Genomic DNA, 24,098 nt, shown 5'->3' on the forward strand with positions numbered 1-24,098 from the left:
AAATTATGATTTTTATGGACGCTCATTTCAGACTTGGGTTCGAAATTTTGTAGCAGTTTTCTCAGGTTCTATGGTACCAAATAAGCTGAAATAATGGAAAAGTCTTAAGAATCGTGGTATAAATCGAATTCAGTCACAAAATCTCCATTAAGTTTGATTCTTAGAAAAATCATCACTTTCTATGGATGCTCATTTAAGACTTGGGTTTGAACTTTTGAAGCAGTTTTCTCAGGCTCTATGGTACCAAATGGGCTGAAATATTGGAAAAGTGGTAAGAATCGTAGTACAAATCGAATTCAGTCTCAAAATCTCCCCAAAGTTTGATTCTTAGAAAAATAATGATTTTTATGGACGCTCATTTCAGACTTGGGTTCGAAATTTTGTAGCAGTTTTCTCAGGTTCTATGGTACCAAATAAGCTGAAATAATGGAAAAGTCTTAAGAATCGTGGTATAAATCGAATGCAGTCACAAAATCTCCCCAAAGTTTGATTCTTAGAAAAATAATATTTTTTATGGACGCTCATTTCAGACTTGGGTTCGAACTTTTGAAGCAGTTTTCTCAGGCTCTATGGTACTAAATGGGCTGAAATATTGGAAAAGTGGTAAGAATCGTGGTACGAATCGAATGCAGTCACAAATTCTCCATAAAGTTTGTTTCTTAGAAAAATAATGATTTTTATGGACGCTCATTTCAGACTTGGGTTCGAACTTTGGAAGCAGTTTTCTAAGGCTCTATGGTACCAAATGGGCTGAAATAATGGAAAAGTCTTAAGAATCGTGGTATAAATCGAATTCAGTCACAAAATCTCTATAAAGTTTGATTCTTAGAAAAATCATCACTTTTTATGGACGCTCATTTCAGAATTGGGTTTGAACTTTTGAAGCAGTTTTCTCAGGCTCTATGGTACCAAATGGGCTAATAATGGAAAAGTCTTAAGAATCGTGGTATAAATCGAATTCAGTCACAAAATCTCCATAAAGTTTGATTCTTAGAAAAATCATGATATTTATGGACGCTCATTTCGGACTTGGGTTCGAACTTTTGAAGCTGTTTTTTGAAAGCTCTATGGTACCAAATGGGCTGAAATTTTTGAAAAGTGGTAAGAATCCTGGTACGAATCGAATGCAGTCACAAATTCTCCATAAAGTTTGATTCTTAGAAAAATAACGATTTTTATGGACGCTCATTTCAGACTTGGGTTCGAACTTTGGAAGCAGTTTTCTCAGGCTCTATGGTACCAAATGGGCTGAAATAATGGAAAAGTCTTAAGAATCGTGGTACAAATCGAATTCAGTCACAAAATCTCCATAAAGTTTGATTCTTAGAAAAATCATGATTTTTATGGACGCTCATTTCAGACTTGGGTTCGAAATTTTGTAGCAGTTTTCTCAGGTTCTATGGTACCAAATAAGCTGAAATAATGGAAAAATCTTAAGAATCGTGGTATAAATCGAATTTAGTCACAAAATCTCCATTAAGTTTGATTCTTAGAAAAATCATCACTTTCTATGGATGCTCATTTTAGACTTGGGTTTGAACTTTTGAAGCTGTTTTCTCAGACTCTATGGTACCAAATGGGCTGAAATATTGGAAAAGTGGTAAGAATCGTAGTACAAATCGAATTCAGTCTCAAAATCTCCCCAAAGTTTGATTCTTAGAAAAATAATGATTTTTATGGACGCTCATTTCAGACTTGGGTTCGAAATTTTGTAGCAGTTTTCTCAGGTTCTATGGTACCAAATGGGCTGAAATAATGGAAAAGTCTTTAGAATCGTGGTATAAATCGAATTCAGTCACAAAATCTCCATGAAGTTTGACTCTTCGAAAAATAATGATTTTTATGGACGCTCATTTCAGACTTGGGTTCGAACTTTTGAAGCAGTTTTCTCAGGCTCTATGGTACCAAATGGGCTGAAATATTGGAAAAGTGGTAAGAATCGTGGTACGAATCGAATGCAGTCACAAATTCTCCATAAAGTTTGATTCTTAGAAAAATAATGATTTTTATGGACGCTCATTTCAGACTTGGGTTCGAACTTTGGAAGCAGTTTTCTAAGGCTCTATGGTACCAAATGGGCTGAAATAATGGAAAAGTCTTAAGAATCGTTGTATAAATCGAATTCAGTCACAAAATCTCCATAAAGTTTGATTCTTAGAAAAATCATGATTTTTATGGACGCTCATTTCAGACTTGGGTTCGAAATTTTGTAGCAGTTTTCTCAGGTTCTATGGTACCAAATGAGCTGAAATAATGGAAAAGTCTTAAGAATCGTGGTATAAATCGAATTCAGTCACAAAATCTCCATTAAGTTTGATTCTTAGAAAAATCATCACTTTCTATGGATGCTCATTTTAGACTTGGGTTTGAACTTTTGAAGCAGTTTTCTCAGGCTCTATGGTACCAAATGGGCTGAATTATTGGAAAAGTGGTAAGAATCGTAGTACAAATCGAATTCAGTCTCAAAATCTCCCCAAAGTTTTATTCTTAGAAAAATAATGATTTTTATGGACGCTCATTTCAGACTTGGGTTCGAAATTTTGTAGCAGTTTTCTCAGGTTCTATGGTACCAAATGAGCTGAAATAATGGAAAAGTCTTAAGAATCGTGGTATAAATCGAATTCAGTCACAAAATCTCCATAAAGTTTGATTCTTCGAAAAATAATGATTTTTATGGACTCTCATTTCAGACTTGGGTTCGAACTTTCGAAGCAGTTTTCTCAGGCTCTATGGTACCAAATGGGCTGAAATAATGTAAAAGTCTTAAGAATCCTGGTATAAATCGAATTCAGTCAAAAAATTTCCATTAAATTTGATTCTTAGAAAAATCATCACTTTTTATGTACGCTCATTTCAGACTTGGATTCGAACTTTTGAAGCAGTTTTCTCAGGCTCTATGGTACCAAATGGGCTGAAATAATGTAAAAGTCTTAAGAATCGTGGTATAAATCGAATTCAGTCACAAAATCTCCATAAAGTTTGATTCTTAGAAAAATCATCACTTTTTATGGACGCTCATTTCAGACTTGGGTTTGATTTTTTGAAGCAGTTTTCTCAGGCTCTATGGTACCAAATGGGCTGAAATTTTCGAAAAGTGGTAAGAATCGTGGTACAAATCGAATGCAGTCACAAAATCTCCCAAAGTTTGATTCTTAGAAAAATAATATTTTTTATGGACGCTCATTTCAGACTTGGGTTCGAACTTTTGAAGCAGTTTTCTCAGGCTCTATGGTACCAAATGGGCTGAAATAATGGAAAAGTCTTAAGAATCGTGGTATAAATCGAATTCAGTCACAAAATCTCTAAAAAGTTTGATTCTTAGAAAAATCATCACTTTTTATGGACGCTCATTTCAGAATTGGGTTTGAACTTTTGAAGCAGTTTTCTCAGGCTCTATGGTACCAAATGGGCTGAAATATTGGAAAACGGGTAAGAATCGTGGTACGATTCGAATGCAGTCACAAATTCTCCATAAAGTTTGATTCTTAGAACAATAATGACTTTTATGGACGCTCATTTCAGACTTGGGTTCGAACTTTGGAAGCAGTTTTCTAAGGCTCTATGGTACCAAATGGGCTGAAATAATGGAAAAGTCTTAAGAATCGTGGTATAAATCGAATTCAGTCACAAAATCTCCATAAAGTTTGATTCTTAGAAAAATAATAATTTTTAAGGAGGCTCATTTCAGACTTGGGTTCGAACTTTTGAAGCAGTTTTCTCAGGCTCTATGGTACCAAATGGGCTTAAATAATGGAAAAGTCTTAAGAATCGTGGTATAAATCGAATTCAGTCACAAAATCTCCATAAAGTTTGATTCTTAGAAAAATCATGATTTTTATGGACGCTCATTTTGGACTTGGGTTCGAACTTTTGAAGCTGTTTTCTGAAACCTTTATGGTACCAAATGGGCTGAAATTTTTGAAAAGTGGTAAGAATCGTGTTACGAATCGAATGCAATCACAAATTCTCCATAAAGTTTGATTCTTAGAAAAATAATGATTTTTATGGACGCTCATTTCAGACTTGGGTTCGAACTTTGGAAGCAGTTTTCTCAGGCTTTATGGTACCAAATGAGCTGAAATTTTGGAAAAGTGGTAAGAATCGAAGTACAAATCGAATTCAGTCTCAAATCTCCCCAAAGTTTGATTCTTAGAAAAATAATGATTTTTATGGACGCTCATTTCAGACTTGGGTTCGAACTTTTGAAGCAGTTTTCTCAGGCTCTATGGTACCAAATGGGCTAAAATAATGGAAAAGTCTTAAGAATCGTGGTATAAATCGAATTTAGTCACAAAATCTCCATAAAGTTTGATTCTTAGAAAAATAATTATTTTTATGGACGCTCATTTCAGACTTGGGTTCGAACTTTGGAAGCAGTTTTCTAAGGCTCTATGGTACCAAATAGGCTGAAATAATGGAAAAGTCTTAAGAATCGTGGTATAAATCGAATTCAGTCACAAAATCTATATGAAGTTTGATTCTAAGAAAAATCATCACTTTTTATAGACGCTCATTTCAGACTTGGGTTTGAAGTTTTGAAGCTGTTTTCTCAGGCTCTATGGTACCAAATGGGCTAAAATAATGAAAAAGTCTAAAGAATCGTGGTATAAATCTAATTCAGTCACAAAATCTCTTAAATGTTTAATTCTTAGAAAAATCATCACTTTTTATGGACGCTCATTTCAGACTTGGGTTTGAACTTTTGAAGCAGTTTTCTCAGGCTCTATGGTACCAAATGGGCTGAAATATTGGAAAAGTGGTAAGAATCGTGGTACGAATCGAATGCAGTCACAAATTCTCCATAAAGTTTGATCCTTAAAAAAATAATGATTTTTATGGACGCTCATTTCAGACTTGGGTTCGAACTTTGGAAGCAGTTTTCTCAGGCTCTATGGCACCAAATGGGCTGAAATAATGGAAAAATCTTAAGAATCGTGGTATAAATCGAATTCAGTCACAAAATCACAATAAAGTTTGATTCTTAGAAAAATCATCACTTTTTATGTACGCTCATTTCAGACTTGGATTCGAACTTTTGAAGCAGTTTTCTCAGGCTCTATGGTACCAAATGGGCTAAAATAATAAAAAATTCTTAAGAATCGCTGAAAAAATCGAATGCAGTCACAAAATCTCCATAAAGTTTGATTCTTAGAAAAATAATGATTTTTATGGACGCTCATTTCAGACTTGGGTTCGAACTTTGGAAGCAGTTTTCTCAGGCTTTATGGTACCAAATGAGCTGAAATTTTGGAAAAGTGGTAAGAATCGTGGTACAAATCGAATGCAGTCACAAATTCTCCATAAAGTTTGATTCTTAGAAAAAAAATTATTTTTATGGATGCTCATTTCAGACTTGGGTTCGAACTTTGGAAGCAGTTTTCTAAGGCTCTATGGTACCAAATGGGCTGAAATAATGGAAAAGTCTTAAGAATCGTGGTATAAATCGAATTCAGTCACAAAATCACCATAAAGTTTGATTCTTAGAAAAATCATGATTTTTATGGACGCTCATTTCGGACTTGGGTTCGAACTTTGGAAGCAGTTTTCTCAGGCTCTATGGTACCACATGGGCTGAAATAATGGAAAAGTCTTAAGAATCGTGGTATAAATCGAATTCAGTCACAAAATCTCCATCAAGTTTGATTCTTAGAAAATGATGATTTTTCAGGACGCTCATTTCGGACATGGGTTCGAACTTTTGAATCAGTTTTCTCAGGCTCTATGGTACCAAATGGGCTGAAATAATGTAAAGGTCTTAAGAATCGTGGTATAAATCGAATTCAGTCACAAAATCTCCATAAAGTTTGATTCTTAGAAAAATCATCACTTTTTATGGACGCTCATTTCAGACTTGGGTTTGAACTTTTGAAGCAGTTTTCTCAGGCTCTATGGTACCAAATGGGCTGAAATATTGGAAAAGTGGTAAGAATCGTGGTACGAATCGAATGCAGTCACAAATTCTCCATAAAGTTTGATTCTTAGAAAAATAATGATTTTTATGGACGCTCATTTGACTTGGGTTCGAACTTTGGTAAAATATGATGATTTTTCTAAAAATCAAACTTAATGTCGATTTTGTGACTGAATTCAATTTATACCACGATTCCAAAGACTTTTCCATTATTTCAGCCCATTTGGTACCATAGAGCTTGAGAAAACTGCTTCGAACTCAAGTCCGAAATGAGCGTCCATAAAAATCATGATTTTTCTAAGAATCAAACTTTATGGAGATTTTGTGACTGAATTCGATCAATACCACGATTCTTAAGACTTTTCCATTATTTCAGCCCATTTGGTACCATAGAGCCTGAGAAAACTGCTTCCAAAGTTCGAACCCAAGTCCGAAATGAGAGTCCATAAAAATCATGATTTTTCTAAGAATCAAACTTAATGGTGATTTTGTGACTGAATTCGATTTAAACCACGATTCTTAAGACTTTTCCATTATTTCAGCCCATTTGGTACCATATAGCCTGAGAAAACTGCTTCCAAAGTTCGAACCCAAGTCTGAAATGAGCGTCCATAAAAATCATTATTTTTCTAAGGATCAAACTTTATGGAGAATTTGTGACTGCATTCGATTCGTACCACGATTCTTACCACTTTTCCAATATTTCAGCCCATTTGGTACCATAGAGCCCGAGAAAACTGCTTCAAAAGTTCAAACCCAAGTCTGAAATAAGCGTCCATAAAAAGTGATGATTTTTCTAAGAATCAAACATTATAGAGATTTTGTGACTGAATTAGATTTATACCACGATTCTTTAGACTTTTTCATTATTTTAGCCCATTTGGTACCATAGAGCCTGATAAAAACGATTCTTAAGACTTTTCCATTATTTAAGCCCATTTGGTACCATAGAGCCTTAGAAAACTGCTTCCAAAGTTCTCAAATTTCATGGAGATTTTGTGACTGCATTCGATTTGTACCACGATTCTTAAGACTTTTTTTATTATTTTAGCCCATTTGGTACCATAGAGCCTGAGAAAACTGCTTCAAAAGTTCGAATCCAAGTCTGAAATGAGAGTACATAAAAAGTGATGATTTTTCTAAGAATCAAACTTAATGGAAATTTTTTGACTGAATTCGATTTATACCAGGATTCTTAAGACTTTAACATTATTTCAGCCCATTTGGTACCATAGAGCCTGAGAAAACTGCTTCAAAAGTTCGAACCCAAGTCTGAAATGAGAGTCCATAAAAATCATTATTTTTCGAAGAATCAAACTTTATGGAGATTTTGTGACTGAAATCGATTTATACCACGATTCTTAAGACTTTTCCATTATTAAAGCCCATTTGGTACCATAGAGCCTGAGAAAACTGCTTCAAAAGTTCGAACCCAAGTCTGAAATGAGCGTCCATAAAAATCATTATTTTTCTAGGAATCAAACTTTGGGGAGATTTTGTGACTGCATTCGATTTGTACCACGATTGTTACCACTTTTCGAAAATTTCAGCCCATTTGGTACCATAGACCCTGAGATAACTGCTTCAAAAGTTCGAATCCAAGTCTGAAATATACGTACATAAAAAGAGATGATTTTTCTAAGAATCAAACTTAATGGAGATTTTTTGACTGAATTCAATTTATACCAGGATTCTTAAGACTTTTACATTATTTCAGCCCGTTTGGTACCATAGAGCCTGAGAAAACTGCTTCAAAAGTTCGAACCCAAGTCTGAAATGAGAGTCCATAAAAATCATTATTTTTCGAAGAATCAAACTTTATGGAGATTTTGTGACTGAATTCGATTTATACCACGATTCTTAAGACTTTTCCATTATTTTAGCCCATTTGGTACCATAGAGCCTGAGAAAACTGCTTCAAAAGTTCGAACCCAAGTCTGAAATGAGCGTCCATAAAAATCATTATTTTTCGAAGAATCAAACTTTATGGAGATTTTGTGACTGAAATCGATTTATACCACGATTCTTAAGACTTTTCCATTATTAAAGCCCATTTGGTACCATAGAGCCTGAGAAAACTGCTTCAAAAGTTCGAACCCAAGTCTGAAATGAGCGTCCATAAAAATCATTATTTTTCGAAGAATCAAACTTTATGGAGATTTTGTGACTGAAATCGATTTATACCACGATTCTTAAGACTTTTCCATTATTAAAGCCCATTTGGTACCATAGAGCCTGAGAAAACTGCTTCAAAAGTTCGAACCCAAGTCTGGGATGAGCGTCCATAAAAATCATTATTTTTCGAAGAATCAAACTTTATGGAGATTATGTGACTGAAATCGATTTATACCACGATTCTTAAGACTTTTCCATTATTAAAGCCCATTTGGTACCATAGAGCCTGAGAAAACTGCTTCAAAAGTTCGAACCCAAGTCTGAAATGAGCGTCCATAAAAATCATTATTTTTCTAGGAATCAAACTTTGGGGAGATTTTGTGACTGCATTCGATTTGTACCACGATTGTTACCCCTTTTCGAAAATTTCAGCCCATTTGGTACCATAGAGCCTGAGATAACTGCTTCAAAAGTTCGAATCCAAGTCTGAAATAGACGTACATAAAAAGTGATGATTTTTCTAAGAATCAAACTTAATGGAGATTTTTTGACTGAATTCAATTTATACCAGGATTCTTAAGACTTTTACATTATTTCAGCCCGTTTGGTACCATAGAGCCTGAGAAAACTGCTTCAAAAGTTCGAACCCAAGTCTGAAATGAGAGTCCATAAAAATCATTATTTTTCGAAGAATCAAACTTTATGGAGATTTTGTGACTGAATTCGATTTATACCACGATTCTTAAGACTTTTCCATTATTTTAGCCCATTTGGTACCATAGAGCCTGAGAAAACTGCTTCAAAAGTTCGAACCCAAGTCTGAAATGAGCGTCCATAAAAATAATTTTTTTTCTAAGAATCAAACTTTGGGGAGATTTTCAGACTGAATTCGATTTGTACTCATTTCAGACTTGGGTTCGAACTTTGGAAGCAGTTTTCTAAGGCTCTATGGTACCAAATGGGCTGAAATAATGGAAAAGTCTTAAGAATCGTGGTATAAATCGAATTCAGTCACAAAATCTCTATAAAGTTTGATTCTTAGAAAAATCATCACTTTTTATGGACGCTCATTTCAGAATTGGGTTTGAACTTTTGAAGCAGTTTTCTCAGGCTCTATGGTACCAAATGGGCTAATAATGGAAAAGTCTTAAGAATCGTGGTATAAATCGAATTCAGTCACAAAATCTCCATAAAGTTTGATTCTTAGAAAAATCATGATATTTATGGACGCTCATTTCGGACTTGGGTTCGAACTTTTGAAGCTGTTTTTTGAAAGCTCTATGGTACCAAATGGGCTGAAATTTTTGAAAAGTGGTAAGAATCCTGGTACGAATCGAATGCAGTCACAAATTCTCCATAAAGTTTGATTCTTAGAAAAATAACGATTTTTATGGACGCTCATTTCAGACTTGGGTTCGAACTTTGGAAGCAGTTTTCTCAGGCTCTATGGTACCAAATGGGCTGAAATAATGGAAAAGTCTTAAGAATCGTGGTATAAATCGAATTTAGTCACAAAATCTCCATTAAGTTTGATTCTTAGAAAAATCATCACTTTCTATGGATGCTCATTTTAGACTTGGGTTTGAACTTTTGAAGCTGTTTTCTCAGACTCTATGGTACCAAATGGGCTGAAATATTGGAAAAGTGGTAAGAATCGTAGTACAAATCGAATTCAGTCTCAAAATCTCCCCAAAGTTTGATTCTTAGAAAAATAATGATTTTTATGGACGCTCATTTCAGACTTGGGTTCGAAATTTTGTAGCAGTTTTCTCAGGTTCTATGGTACCAAATGGGCTGAAATAATGGAAAAGTCTTTAGAATCGTGGTATAAATCGAATTCAGTCACAAAATCTCCATGAAGTTTGACTCTTCGAAAAATAATGATTTTTATGGACGCTCATTTCAGACTTGGGTTCGAACTTTTGAAGCAGTTTTCTCAGGCTCTATGCTACCAAATGGGCTGAAATATTGGAAAAGTGGTAAGAATCGTGGTACGAATCGAATGCAGTCACAAATTCTCCATAAAGTTTGATTCTTAGAAAAATAATGATTTTTATGGACGCTCATTTCAGACTTGGGTTCGAACTTTGGAAGCAGTTTTCTAAGGCTCTATGGTACCAAATGGGCTGAAATAATGGAAAAGTCTTAAGAATCGTTGTATAAATCGAATTCAGTCACAAAATCTCCATAAAGTTTGATTCTTAGAAAAATCATGATTTTTATGGACGCTCATTTCAGACTTGGGTTCGAAATTTTGTAGCAGTTTTCTCAGGTTCTATGGTACCAAATGAGCTGAAATAATGGAAAAGTCTTAAGAATCGTGGTATAAATCGAATTCAGTCACAAAATCTCCATTAAGTTTGATTCTTAGAAAAATCATCACTTTCTATGGATGCTCATTTTAGACTTGGGTTTGAACTTTTGAAGCAGTTTTCTCAGGCTCTATGGTACCAAATGGGCTGAATTATTGGAAAAGTGGTAAGAATCGTAGTACAAATCGAATTCAGTCTCGAAATCTCCCCAAAGTTTTATTCTTAGAAAAATAATGATTTTTATGGACGCTCATTTCAGACTTGGGTTCGAAATTTTGTAGCAGTTTTCTCAGGTTCTATGGTACCAAATGAGCTGAAATAATGGAAAAGTCTTAAGAATCGTGGTATAAATCGAATTCAGTCACAAAATCTCCATAAAGTTTGATTCTTCGAAAAATAATGATTTTTATGGACTCTCATTTCAGACTTGGGTTCGAACTTTCGAAGCAGTTTTCTCAGGCTCTATGGTACCAAATGGGCTGAAATAATGTAAAAGTCTTAAGAATCCTGGTATAAATCGAATTCAGTCAAAAAATTTCCATTAAATTTGATTCTTAGAAAAATCATCACTTTTTATGTACGCTCATTTCAGACTTGGATTCGAAATTTTGAAGCAGTTTTCTCAGGCTCTATGGTACCAAATGGGCTGAAATAATGTAAAAGTCTTAAGAATCGTGGTATAAATCGAATTCAGTCACAAAATCTCCATAAAGTTTGATTCTTAGAAAAATCATCACTTTTTATGGACGCTCATTTCAGACTTGGGTTTGATTTTTTGAAGCAGTTTTCTCAGGCTCTATGGTACCAAATGGGCTGAAATTTTCGAAAACTGGTAAGAATCGTGGTACAAATCGAATGCAGTCACAAAATCTCCCAAAGTTTGATTCTTAGAAAAATAATATTTTTTATGGACGCTCATTTCAGACTTGGGTTCGAACTTTTGAAGCAGTTTTCTCAGGCTCTATGGTACCAAATGGGCTGAAATAATGGAAAAGTCTTAAGAATCGTGGTATAAATCGAATTCAGTCACAAAATCTCTATAAAGTTTGATTCTTAGAAAAATCATCACTTTTTATGGACGCTCATTTCAGAATTGGGTTTGAACTTTTGAAGCAGTTTTCTCAGGCTCTATGGTACCAAATGGGCTGAAATATTGGAAAACGGGTAAGAATCGTGGTACGAATCGAATGCAGTCACAAATTCTCCATAAAGTTTGATTCTTAGAACAATAATGACTTTTATGGACGCTCATTTCAGACTTGGGTTCGAACTTTGGAAGCAGTTTTCTAAGGCTCTATGGTACCAAATGGGCTGAAATAATGGAAAAGTCTTAAGAATCGTGGTATAAATCGAATTCAGTCACAAAATCTCCATAAAGTTTGATTCTTAGAAAAATAATAATTTTTAAGGAGGCTCATTTCAGACTTGGGTTCGAACTTTTGAAGCAGTTTTCTCAGGCTCTATGGTACCAAATGGGCTTAAATAATGGAAAAGTCTTAAGAATCGTGGTATAAATCGAATTCAGTCACAAAATCTCCATAAAGTTTGATTCTTAGAAAAATCATGATTTTTATGGACGCTCATTTTGGACTTGGGTTCGAACTTTTGAAGCTGTTTTCTGAAACCTCTATGGTACCAAATGGGCTGAAATTTTTGAAAAGTGGTAAGAATCGTGTTACGAATCGAATGCAATCACAAATTCTCCATAAAGTTTGATTCTTAGAAAAATAATGATTTTTATGGACGCTCATTTCAGACTTGGGTTCGAACTTTGGAAGCAGTTTTCTCAGGCTTTATGGTACCAAATGAGCTGAAATTTTGGAAAAGTGGTAAGAATCGTAGTACAAATCGAATTCAGTCTCAAATCTCCCCAAAGTTTGATTCTTAGAAAAATAATGATTTTTATGGACGCTCATTTCAGACTTGGGTTCGAACTTTTGAAGCAGTTTTCTCAGGCTCTATGGTACCAAATGGGCTAAAATAATGGAAAAGTCTTAAGAATCGTGGTATAAATCGAATTCAGTCACAAAATCTCCATAAAGTTTGATTCTTAGAAAAATAATTATTTTTATGGACGCTCATTTCAGACTTGGGTTCGAACTTTGGAAGCAGTTTTCTAAGGCTCTATGGTACCAAATAGGCTGAAATAATGGAAAAGTCTTAAGAATCGTGGTATAAATCGAATTCAGTCACAAAATCTATATGAAGTTTGATTCTAAGAAAAATCATCACTTTTTATAGACGCTCATTTCAGACTTGGGTTTGAAGTTTTGAAGCTGTTTTCTCAGGCTCTATGGTACCAAATGGGCTAAAATAATGAAAAAGTCTAAAGAATCGTGGTATAAATCTAATTCAGTCACAAAATCTCTTAAATGTTTAATTCTTAGAAAAATCATCACTTTTTATGGACGCTCATTTCAGACTTGGGTTTGAACTTTTGAAGCAGTTTTCTCAGGCTCTATGGTACCAAATGGGCTGAAATATTGGAAAAGTGGTAAGAATCGTGGTACGAATCGAATGCAGTCACAAATTCTCCATAAAGTTTGATCCTTAAAAAAATAATGATTTTTATGGACGCTCATTTCAGACTTGGGTTCGAACTTTGGAAGCAGTTTTCTCAGGCTCTATGGCACCAAATGGGCTGAAATAATGGAAAAATCTTAAGAATCGTGGTATAAATCGAATTCAGTCACAAAAGCACAATAAAGTTTGATTCTTTGAAAAATCATCACTTTTTATGTACGCTCATTTCAGACTTGGATTCGAACTTTTGAAGCAGTTTTCTCAGGCTCTATGGTACCAAATGGGCTAAAATAATAAAAAATTCTTAAGAATCGCTGAAAAAATCGAATGCAGTCACAAAATCTCCATAAAGTTTGATTCTTAGAAAAATAATGATTTTTATGGACGCTCATTTCAGACTTGGGTTCGAACTTTGGAAGCAGTTTTCTCAGGCTTTATGGTACCAAATGAGCTGAAATTTTGGAAAAGTGGTAAGAATCGTGGTACAAATCGAATGCAGTCACAAATTCTCCATAAAGTTTGATTCTTAGAAAAAAAATTATTTTTTTGGATGCTCATTTCAGACTTGGGTTCGAACTTTGGAAGCAGTTTTCTAAGGCTCTATGGTACCAAATGGGCTGAAATAATGGAAAAGTCTTAAGAATCGTGGTATAAATCGAATTCAGTCACAAAATCACCATAAAGTTTGATTCTTAGAAAAATCATGATTTTTATGGACGCTCATTTCGGACTTGGGTTCGAACTTTGGAAGCAGTTTTCTCAGGCTCTATGGTACCACATGGGCTGAAATAATGGAAAAGTCTTAAGAATCGTGGTATAAATCGAATTCAGTCACAAAATCTCCATCAAGTTTGATTCTTAGAAAATGATGATTTTTCAGGACGCTCATTTCGGACTTGGGTTCGAACTTTTGAATCAGTTTTCTCAGGCTCTATGGTACCAAATGGGCTGAAATAATGTAAAGGTCTTAAGAATCGTGGTATAAATCGAATTCAGTCACAAAATCTCCATAAAGTTTGATTCTTAGAAAAATCATCACTTTTTATGGACGCTCATTTCAGACTTGGGTTTGAACTTTTGAAGCAGTTTTCTCAGGCTCCATGGTAACAAATGGGCTGAAATATTGGAAAAGTGGTAAGAATCGTGGTACGAATCGAATGCAGTCACAAATTCTCCATAAAGTTTGATTCTTAGAAAAATAATTATTTTTATGGACGCTCATTTCAGACTTGGGTTCGAACTTTGGAAGCAGTTTTCTAAGGCTCTATGGTACCAAATAGGCTGAAATAATGGAAAAGTCTTAAGAATCGTGGTATAAATCGAATTCAGTCACAAAATCTATATGAAATTTGATTCTAAGAAAAATCATCACTTTTTATAGACGCTCATTTCAGACTTGGGTTTGAAGTTTTGAAGCTGTTTTCTCAGGCTCTATGGTACCAAATGGGCTAAAATAATGAAAAAGTCTAAAGAATCGTGGTATAAATCTAATTCAGTCACAAAATCTCTTAAATGTTTAATTCTTAGAAAAATCATCACTTTTTATGGACGCTCATTTCAGACTTGGGTTTGAACTTTTGAAGCAGTTTTCTCAGGCTCTATGGTACCAAATGGGCTGAAATATTGGAAAAGTGGTAAGAATCGTGGTACGAATCGAATGCAGTCACAAATTCTCCATAAAGTTTGATCCTTAAAAAAATAATGATTTTTATGGACGCTCATTTCAGACTTGGGTTCGAACTTTGGAAGCAGTTTTCTCAGGCTCTATGGCACCAAATGGGCTGAAATAATGGAAAAATCTTAAGAATCGTGGTATAAATCGAATTCAGTCACAAAATCACAATAAAGTTTGATTCTTAGAAAAATCATCACTTTTTATGTACGCTCATTTCAGACTTGGATTCGAACTTTTGAAGCAGTTTTCTCAGGCTCTATGGTACCAAATGGGCTAAAATAATAAAAAATTCTTAAGAATCGCTGAAAAAATCGAATGCAGTCACAAAATCTCCATAAAGTTTGATTCTTAGAAAAATAATGATTTTTATGGACGCTCATTTCAGACTTGGGTTCGAACTTTGGAAGCAGTTTTCTCAGGCTTTATGGTACCAAATGAGCTGAAATTTTGGAAAAGTGGTAAGAATCGTGGTACAAATCGAATGCAGTCACAAATTCTCCATAAAGTTTGATTCTTAGAAAAAAAATTATTTTTATGGATGCTCATTTCAGACTTGGGTTCGAACTTTGGAAGCAGTTTTCTAAGGCTCTATGGTACTAAATGGGCTGAAATAATGGAAAAGTCTTAAGAATCGTGGTATAAATCGAATTCAGTCACAAAATCACCATAAAGTTTGATTCTTAGAAAAATCATGATTTTTATGGACGCTCATTTCGGACTTGGGTTCGAACTTTGGAAGCAGTTTTCTCAGGCTCTATGGTACCACATGGGCTGAAATAATGGAAAAGTCTTAAGAATCGTGGTATAAATCGAATTCAGTCACAAAATCTCCATCAAGTTTGATTCTTAGAAAATGATGATTTTTCAGGACGCTCATTTCGGACTTGGGTTCGAACTTTTGAATCAGTTTTCTCAGGCTCTATGGTACCAAATGGGCTGAAATAATGTAAAGGTCTTAAGAATCGTGGTATAAATCGAATTCAGTCACAAAATCTCCATAAAGTTTGATTCTTAGAAAAATCATCACTTTTTATGGACGCTCATTTCAGACTTGGGTTTGAACTTTTGAAGCAGTTTTCTCAGGCTCTATGGTACCAAATGGGCTGAAATATTGGAAAAGTGGTAAGAATCGTGGTACGAATCGAATGCAGTCACAAATTCTCCATAAAGTTTGATTCTTAGAAAAATAATGATTTTTATGGACGCTCATTTGACTTGGGTTCGAACTTTGGTAAATTATGATGATTTTTCTAAAAATCAAACTTAATGTCGATTTTGTGACTGAATTCAATTTATACCACGATTCCAAAGACTTTTCCATTATTTCAGCCCATTTGGTACCATAGAGCTTGAGAAAACTGCTTCGAACTCAAGTCCGAAATGAGCGTCCATAAAAATCATGATTTTTCTAAGAATCAAACTTTATGGAGATTTTGTGACTGAATTCGATCAATACCACGATTCTTAAGACTTTTCCATTATTTCAGCCCATTTGGTACCATAGAGCCTGAGAAAACTGCTTCCAAAGTTCGAACCCAAGTCCGAAATGAGAGTCCATAAAAATCATGATTTTTCTAAGAATCAAACTTAATGGTGATTTTGTGACTGAATTCGATTTAAACCACGATTCTTAAGACTTTTCCATTATTTCAGCCCATTTGGTACCATATAGCCTGAGAAAACTGCTTCCAAAGTTCGAACCCAAGTCTGAAATGAGCGTCCATAAAAATCATTATTTTTCTAAGGATCAAACTTTATGGAGAATTTGTGACTGCATTCGATTCGTACCACGATTCTTACCACTTTTCCAATATTTCAGCCCATTTGGTACCATAGAGCCCGAGAAAACTGCTTCAAAAGTTCAAACCCAAGTCTGAAATAAGCGTCCATAAAAAGTGATGATTTTTCTAAGAATCAAACATTATAGAGATTTTGTGACTGAATTAGATTTATACCACGATTCTTTAGACTTTTTCATTATTTTAGCCCATTTGGTACCATAGAGCCTGATAAAAACGATTCTTAAGACTTTTCCATTATTTAAGCCCATTTGGTACCATAGAGCCTTAGAAAACTGCTTCCAAAGTTCTCAAATTTCATGGAGATTTTGTGACTGCATTCGATTTGTACCACGATTCTTAAGACTTTTTTTATTATTTTAGCCCATTTGGTACCATAGAGCCTGAGAAAACTGCTTCAAAAGTTCGAATCCAAGTCTGAAATGAGAGTACATAAAAAGTGATGATTTTTCTAAGAATCAAACTTAATGGAAATTTTTTGACTGAATTCGATTTATACCAGGATTCTTAAGACATTAACATTATTTCAGCCCATTTGGTACCATAGAGCCTGAGAAAACTGCTTCAAAAGTTCGAACCCAAGTCTGAAATGAGAGTCCATAAAAATCATTATTTTTCGAAGAATCAAACTTTATGGAGATTTTGTGACTGAAATCGATTTATACCACGATTCTTAAGACTTTTCCATTATTAAAGCCCATTTGGTACCATAGAGCCTGAGAAAACTGCTTCAAAAGTTCGAACCCAAGTCTGAAATGAGCGTCCATAAAAATCATTATTTTTCTAGGAATCAAACTTTGGGGAGATTTTGTGACTGCATTCGATTTGTACCACGATTGTTACCACTTTTCGAAAATTTCAGCCCATTTGGTACCATAGACCCTGAGATAACTGCTTCAAAAGTTCGAATCCAAGTCTGAAATATACGTACATAAAAAGAGATGATTTTTCTAAGAATCAAACTTAATGGAGATTTTTTGACTGAATTCAATTTATACCAGGATTCTTAAGACTTTTACATTATTTCAGCCCGTTTGGTACCATAGAGCCTGAGAAAACTGCTTCAAAAGTTCGAACCCAAGTCTGAAATGAGAGTCCATAAAAATCATTATTTTTCGAAGAATCAAACTTTATGGAGATTTTGTGACTGAATTCGATTTATACCACGATTCTTAAGACTTTTCCATTATTTTAGCCCATTTGGTACCATAGAGCCTGAGAAAACTGCTTCAAAAGTTCGAACCCAAGTCTGAAATGAGCGTCCATAAAAATCATTATTTTTCGAAGAATCAAACTTTATGGAGATTTTGTGACTGAAATCGATTTATACCACGATTCTTAAGACTTTTCCATTATTAAAGCCCATTTGGTACCATAGAGCCTGAGAAAACTGCTTCAAAAGTTCGAACCCAAGTCTGAAATGAGCGTCCATAAAAATCATTATTTTTCGAAGAATCAAACTTTATGGAGATTTTGTGACTGAAATCGATTTATACCACGATTCTTAAGACTTTTCCATTATTAAAGCCCATTTGGTACCATAGAGCCTGAGAAAACTGCTTCAAAAGTTCGAACCCAAGTCTGGGATGAGCGTCCATAAAAATCATTATTTTTCGAAGAATCAAACTTTATGGAGATTATGTGACTGAAATCGATTTATACCACGATTCTTAAGACTTTTCCATTATTAAAGCCCATTTGGTACCATAGAGCCTGAGAAAACTGCTTCAAAAGTTCGAACCCAAGTCTGAAATGAGCGTCCATAAAAATCATTATTTTTCTAGGAATCAAACTTTGGGGAGATTTTGTGACTGCATTCGATTTGTACCACGATTGTTACCACTTTTCGAAAATTTCAGCCCATTTGGTACCATAGAGCCTGAGATAACTGCTTCAAAAGTTCGAATCCAAGTCTGAAATAGACGTACATAAAAAGTGATGATTTTTCTAAGAATCAAACTTAATGGAGATTTTTTGACTGAATTCAATTTATACCAGGATTCTTAAGACTTTTACATTATTTCAGCCCGTTTGGTACCATAGAGCCTGAGAAAACTGCTTCAAAAGTTCGAACCCAAGTCTGAAATGAGAGTCCATAAAAATCATTATTTTTCGAAGAATCAAACTTTATGGAGATTTTGTGACTGAATTCGATTTATACCACGATTCTTAAGACTTTTCCATTATTTTAGCCCATTTGGTACCATAGAGCCTGAGAAAACTGCTTCAAAAGTTCGAACCCAAGTCTGAAATGAGCGTCCATAAAAATAATTTTTTTTCTAAGAATCAAACTTTGGGGAGATTTTCAGACTGAATTCGATTTGTACTCATTTCAGACTTGGGTTCGAACTTTGGAAGCAGTTTTCTAAGGCTCTATGGTACCAAATGGGCTGAAATAATGGAAAAGTCTTAAGAATCGTGGTATAAATCGAATTCAGTCACAAAATCTCTATAAAGTTTGATTCTTAGAAAAATCATCACTTTTTATGGACGCTCATTTCAGAATTGGGTTTGAACTTTTGAAGCAGTTTTCTCAGGCTCTATGGTACCAAATGGGCTAATAATGGAAAAGTCTTAAGAATCGTGGTATAAATCGAATTCAGTCACAAAATCTCCATAAAGTTTGATTCTTAGAAAAATCATGATATTTATGGACGCTCATTTCGGACTTGGGTTCGAACTTTTGAAGCTGTTTTTTGAAAGCTCTATGGTACCAAATGGGCTGAAATTTTTGAAAAGTGGTAAGAATCCTGGTACGAATCGAATGCAGTCACAAATTCTCCATAAAGTTTGATTCTTAGAAAAATAACGATTTTTATGGACGCTCATTTCAGACTTGGGTTCGAACTTTGGAAGCAGTTTTCTCAGGCTCTATGGTACCAAATGGGCTGAAATAATGGAAAAGTCTTAAGAATCGTGGTATAAATCGAAGTTAGTCACAAAATCTCCATTAAGTTTGATTCTTAGAAAAATCATCACTTTCTATGGATGCTCATTTTAGACTTGGGTTTGAACTTTTGAAGCTGTTTTCTCAGACTCTATGGTACCAAATGGGCTGAAATATTGGAAAAGTGGTAAGAATCGTAGTACAAATCGAATTCAGTCTCAAAATCTCCCCAAAGTTTGATTCTTAGAAAAATAATGATTTTTATGGACGCTCATTTCAGACTTGGGTTCGAAATTTTGTAGCAGTTTTCTCAGGTTCTATGGTACCAAATGGGCTGAAATAATGGAAAAGTCTTTAGAATCGTGGTATAAATCGAATTCAGTCACAAAATCTCCATGAAGTTTGACTCTTCGAAAAATAATGATTTTTATGGACGCTCATTTCAGACTTGGGTTCGAACTTTTGAAGCAGTTTTCTCAGGCTCTATGGTACCAAATGGGCTGAAATATTGGAAAAGTGGTAAGAATCGTGGTACGAATCGAATGCAGTCACAAATTCTCCATAAAGTTTGATTCTTAGAAAAATAATGATTTTTATGGACGCTCATTTCAGACTTGGGTTCGAACTTTGGAAGCAGTTTTCTAAGGCTCTATGGTACCAAATGGGCTGAAATAATGGAAAAGTCTTAAGAATCGTTGTATAAATCGAATTCAGTCACAAAATCTCCATAAAGTTTGATTCTTAGAAAAATCATGATTTTTATGGACGCTCATTTCAGACTTGGGTTCGAAATTTTGTAGCAGTTTTCTCAGGTTCTATGGTACCAAATGAGCTGAAATAATGGAAAAGTCTTAAGAATCGTGGTATAAATCGAATTTAGTCACAAAATCTCCATTAAGTTTGATTCTTAGAAAAATCATCACTTTCTATGGATGCTCATTTTAGACTTGGGTTTGAACTTTTGAAGCAGTTTTCTCAGGCTCTATGGTACCAAATGGGCTGAATTATTGGAAAAGTGGTAAGAATCGTAGTACAAATCGAATTCAGTCTCAAAATCTCCCCAAAGTTTTATTCTTAGAAAAATAATGATTTTTATGGACGCTCATTTCAGACTTGGGTTCGAAATTTTGTAGCAGTTTTCTCAGGTTCTATGGTACCAAATGAGCTGAAATAATGGAAAAGTCTTAAGAATCGTGGTATAAATCGAATTCAGTCACAAAATCTCCATAAAGTTTGATTCTTAGAAAAATAATTATTTTTATGGACGCTCATTTCAGACTTGGGTTCGAACTTTGGAAGCAGTTTTCTAAGGCTCTATGGTACCAAATAGGCTGAAATAATGGAAAAGTCTTAAGAATCGTGGTATAAATCGAATTCAGTCACAAAATCTATATGAAGTTTGATTCTAAGAAAAATCATCACTTTTTATAGACGCTCATTTCAGACTTGGGTTTGAAGTTTTGAAGCTGTTTTCTCAGGCTCTATGGTACCAAATGGGCTAAAATAATGAAAAAGTCTAAAGAATCGTGGTATAAATCTAATTCAGTCACAAAATCTCTTAAATGTTTAATTCTTAGAAAAATCATCACTTTTTATGGACGCTCATTTCAGACTTGGGTTTGAACTTTTGAAGCAGTTTTCTCAGGCTCTATGGTACCAAATGGGCTGAAATATTGGAAAAGTGGTAAGAATCGTGGTACGAATCGAATGCAGTCACAAATTCTCCATAAAGTTTGATCCTTAAAAAAATAATGATTTTTATGGACGCTCATTTCAGACTTGGGTTCGAACTTTGGAAGCAGTTTTCTCAGGCTCTATGGCACCAAATGGGCTGAAATAATGGAAAAATCTTAAGAATCGTGGTATAAATCGAATTCAGTCACAAAATCACAATAAAGTTTGATTCTTTGAAAAATCATCACTTTTTATGTACGCTCATTTCAGACTTGGATTCGAACTTTTGAAGCAGTTTTCTCAGGCTCTATGGTACCAAATGGGCTAAAATAATAAAAAATTCTTAAGAATCGCTGAAAAAATCGAATGCAGTCACAAAATCTCCATAAAGTTTGATTCTTAGAAAAATAATGATTTTTATGGACGCTCATTTCAGACTTGGGTTCGAACTTTGGAAGCAGTTTTCTCAGGCTTTATGGTACCAAATGAGCTGAAATTTTGGAAAAGTGGTAAGAATCGTGGTACAAATCGAATGCAGTCACAAATTCTCCATAAAGTTTGATTCTTAGAAAAAAAATTATTTTTTTGGATGCTCATTTCAGACTTGGGTTCGAACTTTGGAAGCAGTTTTCTAAGGCTCTATGGTACCAAATGGGCTGAAATAATGGAAAAGTCTTAAGAATCGTGGTATAAATCGAATTCAGTCACAAAATCACCATAAAGTTTGATTCTTAGAAAAATCATGATTTTTATGGACGCTCATTTCGGACTTGGGTTCGAACTTTGGAAGCAGTTTTCTCAGGCTCTATGGTACCACATGGGCTGAAATAATGGAAAAGTCTTAAGAATCGTGGTATAAATCGAATTCAGTCACAAAATCTCCATCAAGTTTGATTCTTAGAAAATGATGATTTTTCAGGACGCTCATTTCGGACTTGGGTTCGAACTTTTGAATCAGTTTTCTCAGGCTCTATGGTACCAAATGGGCTGAAATAATGTAAAGGTCTTAAGAATCGTGGTATAAATCGAATTCAGTCACAAAATCTCCATAAAGTTTGATTCTTAGAAAAATCATCACTTTTTATGGACGCTCATTTCAGACTTGGGTTTGAACTTTTGAAGCAGTTTTCTCAGGCTCCATGGTAACAAATGGGCTGAAATATTGGAAAAGTGGTAAGAATCGTGGTACGAATCGAATGCAGTCACAAATTCTCCATAAAGTTTGATTCTTAGAAAAATAATTATTTTTATGGACGCTCATTTCAGACTTGGGTTCGAACTTTGGAAGCAGTTTTCTAAGGCTCTATGGTACCAAATAGGCTGAAATAATGGAAAAGTCTTAAGAATCGTGGTATAAATCGAATTCAGTCACAAAATCTATATGAAATTTGATTCTAAGAAAAATCATCACTTTTTATAGACGCTCATTTCAGACTTGGGTTTGAAGTTTTGAAGCTGTTTTCTCAGGCTCTATGGTACCAAATGGGCTAAAATAATGAAAAAGTCTAAAGAATCGTGGTATAAATCTAATTCAGTCACAAAATCTCTTAAATGTTTAATTCTTAGAAAAATCATCACTTTTTATGGACGCTCATTTCAGACTTGGGTTTGAACTTTTGAAGCAGTTTTCTCAGGCTCTATGGTACCAAATGGGCTGAAATATTGGAAAAGTGGTAAGAATCGTGGTACGAATCGAATGCAGTCACAAATTCTCCATAAAGTTTGATCCTTAAAAAAATAATGATTTTTATGGACGCTCATTTCAGACTTGGGTTCGAACTTTGGAAGCAGTTTTCTCAGGCTCTATGGCACCAAATGGGCTGAAATAATGGAAAAATCTTAAGAATCGTGGTATAAATCGAATTCAGTCACAAAATCACAATAAAGTTTGATTCTTAGAAAAATCATCACTTTTTATGTACGCTCATTTCAGACTTGGATTCGAACTTTTGAAGCAGTTTTCTCAGGCTCTATGGTACCAAATGGGCTAAAATAATAAAAAATTCTTAAGAATCGCTGAAAAAATCGAATGCAGTCACAAAATCTCCATAAAGTTTGATTCTTAGAAAAATAATGATTTTTATGGACGCTCATTTCAGACTTGGGTTCGAACTTTGGAAGCAGTTTTCTCAGGCTTTATGGTACCAAATGAGCTGAAATTTTGGAAAAGTGGTAAGAATCGTGGTACAAATCGAATGCAGTCACAAATTCTCCATAAAGTTTGATTCTTAGAAAAAAAATTATTTTTATGGATGCTCATTTCAGACTTGGGTTCGAACTTTGGAAGCAGTTTTCTAAGGCTCTATGGTACCAAATGGGCTGAAATAATGGAAAAGTCTTAAGAATCGTGGTATAAATCGAATTCAGTCACAAAATCACCATAAAGTTTGATTCTTAGAAAAATCATGATTTTTATGGACGCTCATTTCGGACTTGGGTTCGAACTTTGGAAGCAGTTTTCTCAGGCTCTATGGTACCACATGGGCTGAAATAATGGAAAAGTCTTAAGAATCGTGGTATAAATCGAATTCAGTCACAAAATCTCCATCAAGTTTGATTCTTAGAAAATGATGATTTTTCAGGACGCTCATTTCGGACTTGGGTTCGAACTTTTGAATCAGTTTTCTCAGGCTCTATGGTACCAAATGGGCTGAAATAATGTAAAGGTCTTAAGAATCGTGGTATAAATCGAATTCAGTCACAAAATCTCCATAAAGTTTGATTCTTAGAAAAATCATCACTTTTTATGGACGCTCATTTCAGACTTGGGTTTGAACTTTTGAAGCAGTTTTCTCAGGCTCTATGGTACCAAATGGGCTGAAATATTGGAAAAGTGGTAAGAATCGTGGTACGAATCGAATGCAGTCACAAATTCTCCATAAAGTTTGATTCTTAGAAAAATAATGATTTTTATGGACGCTCATTTGACTTGGGTTCGAACTTTGGTAAATTATGATGATTTTTCTAAAAATCAAACTTAATGTCGATTTTGTGACTGAATTCAATTTATACCACGATTCCAAAGACTTTTCCATTATTTCAGCCCATTTGGTACCATAGAGCTTGAGAAAACTGCTTCGAACTCAAGTCCGAAATGAGCGTCCATAAAAATCATGATTTTTCTAAGAATCAAACTTTATGGAGATTTTGTGACTGAATTCGATCAATACCACGATTCTTAAGACTTTTCCATTATTTCAGC

This window comes from Hesperophylax consimilis, chromosome 29 (genome assembly GCF_061612785.1).
Source record: "Hesperophylax consimilis isolate HC1 chromosome 29, BYU_Hcon_1.0, whole genome shotgun sequence".
NCBI classification, from domain to species: domain Eukaryota; kingdom Metazoa; phylum Arthropoda; class Insecta; order Trichoptera; family Limnephilidae; genus Hesperophylax; species Hesperophylax consimilis.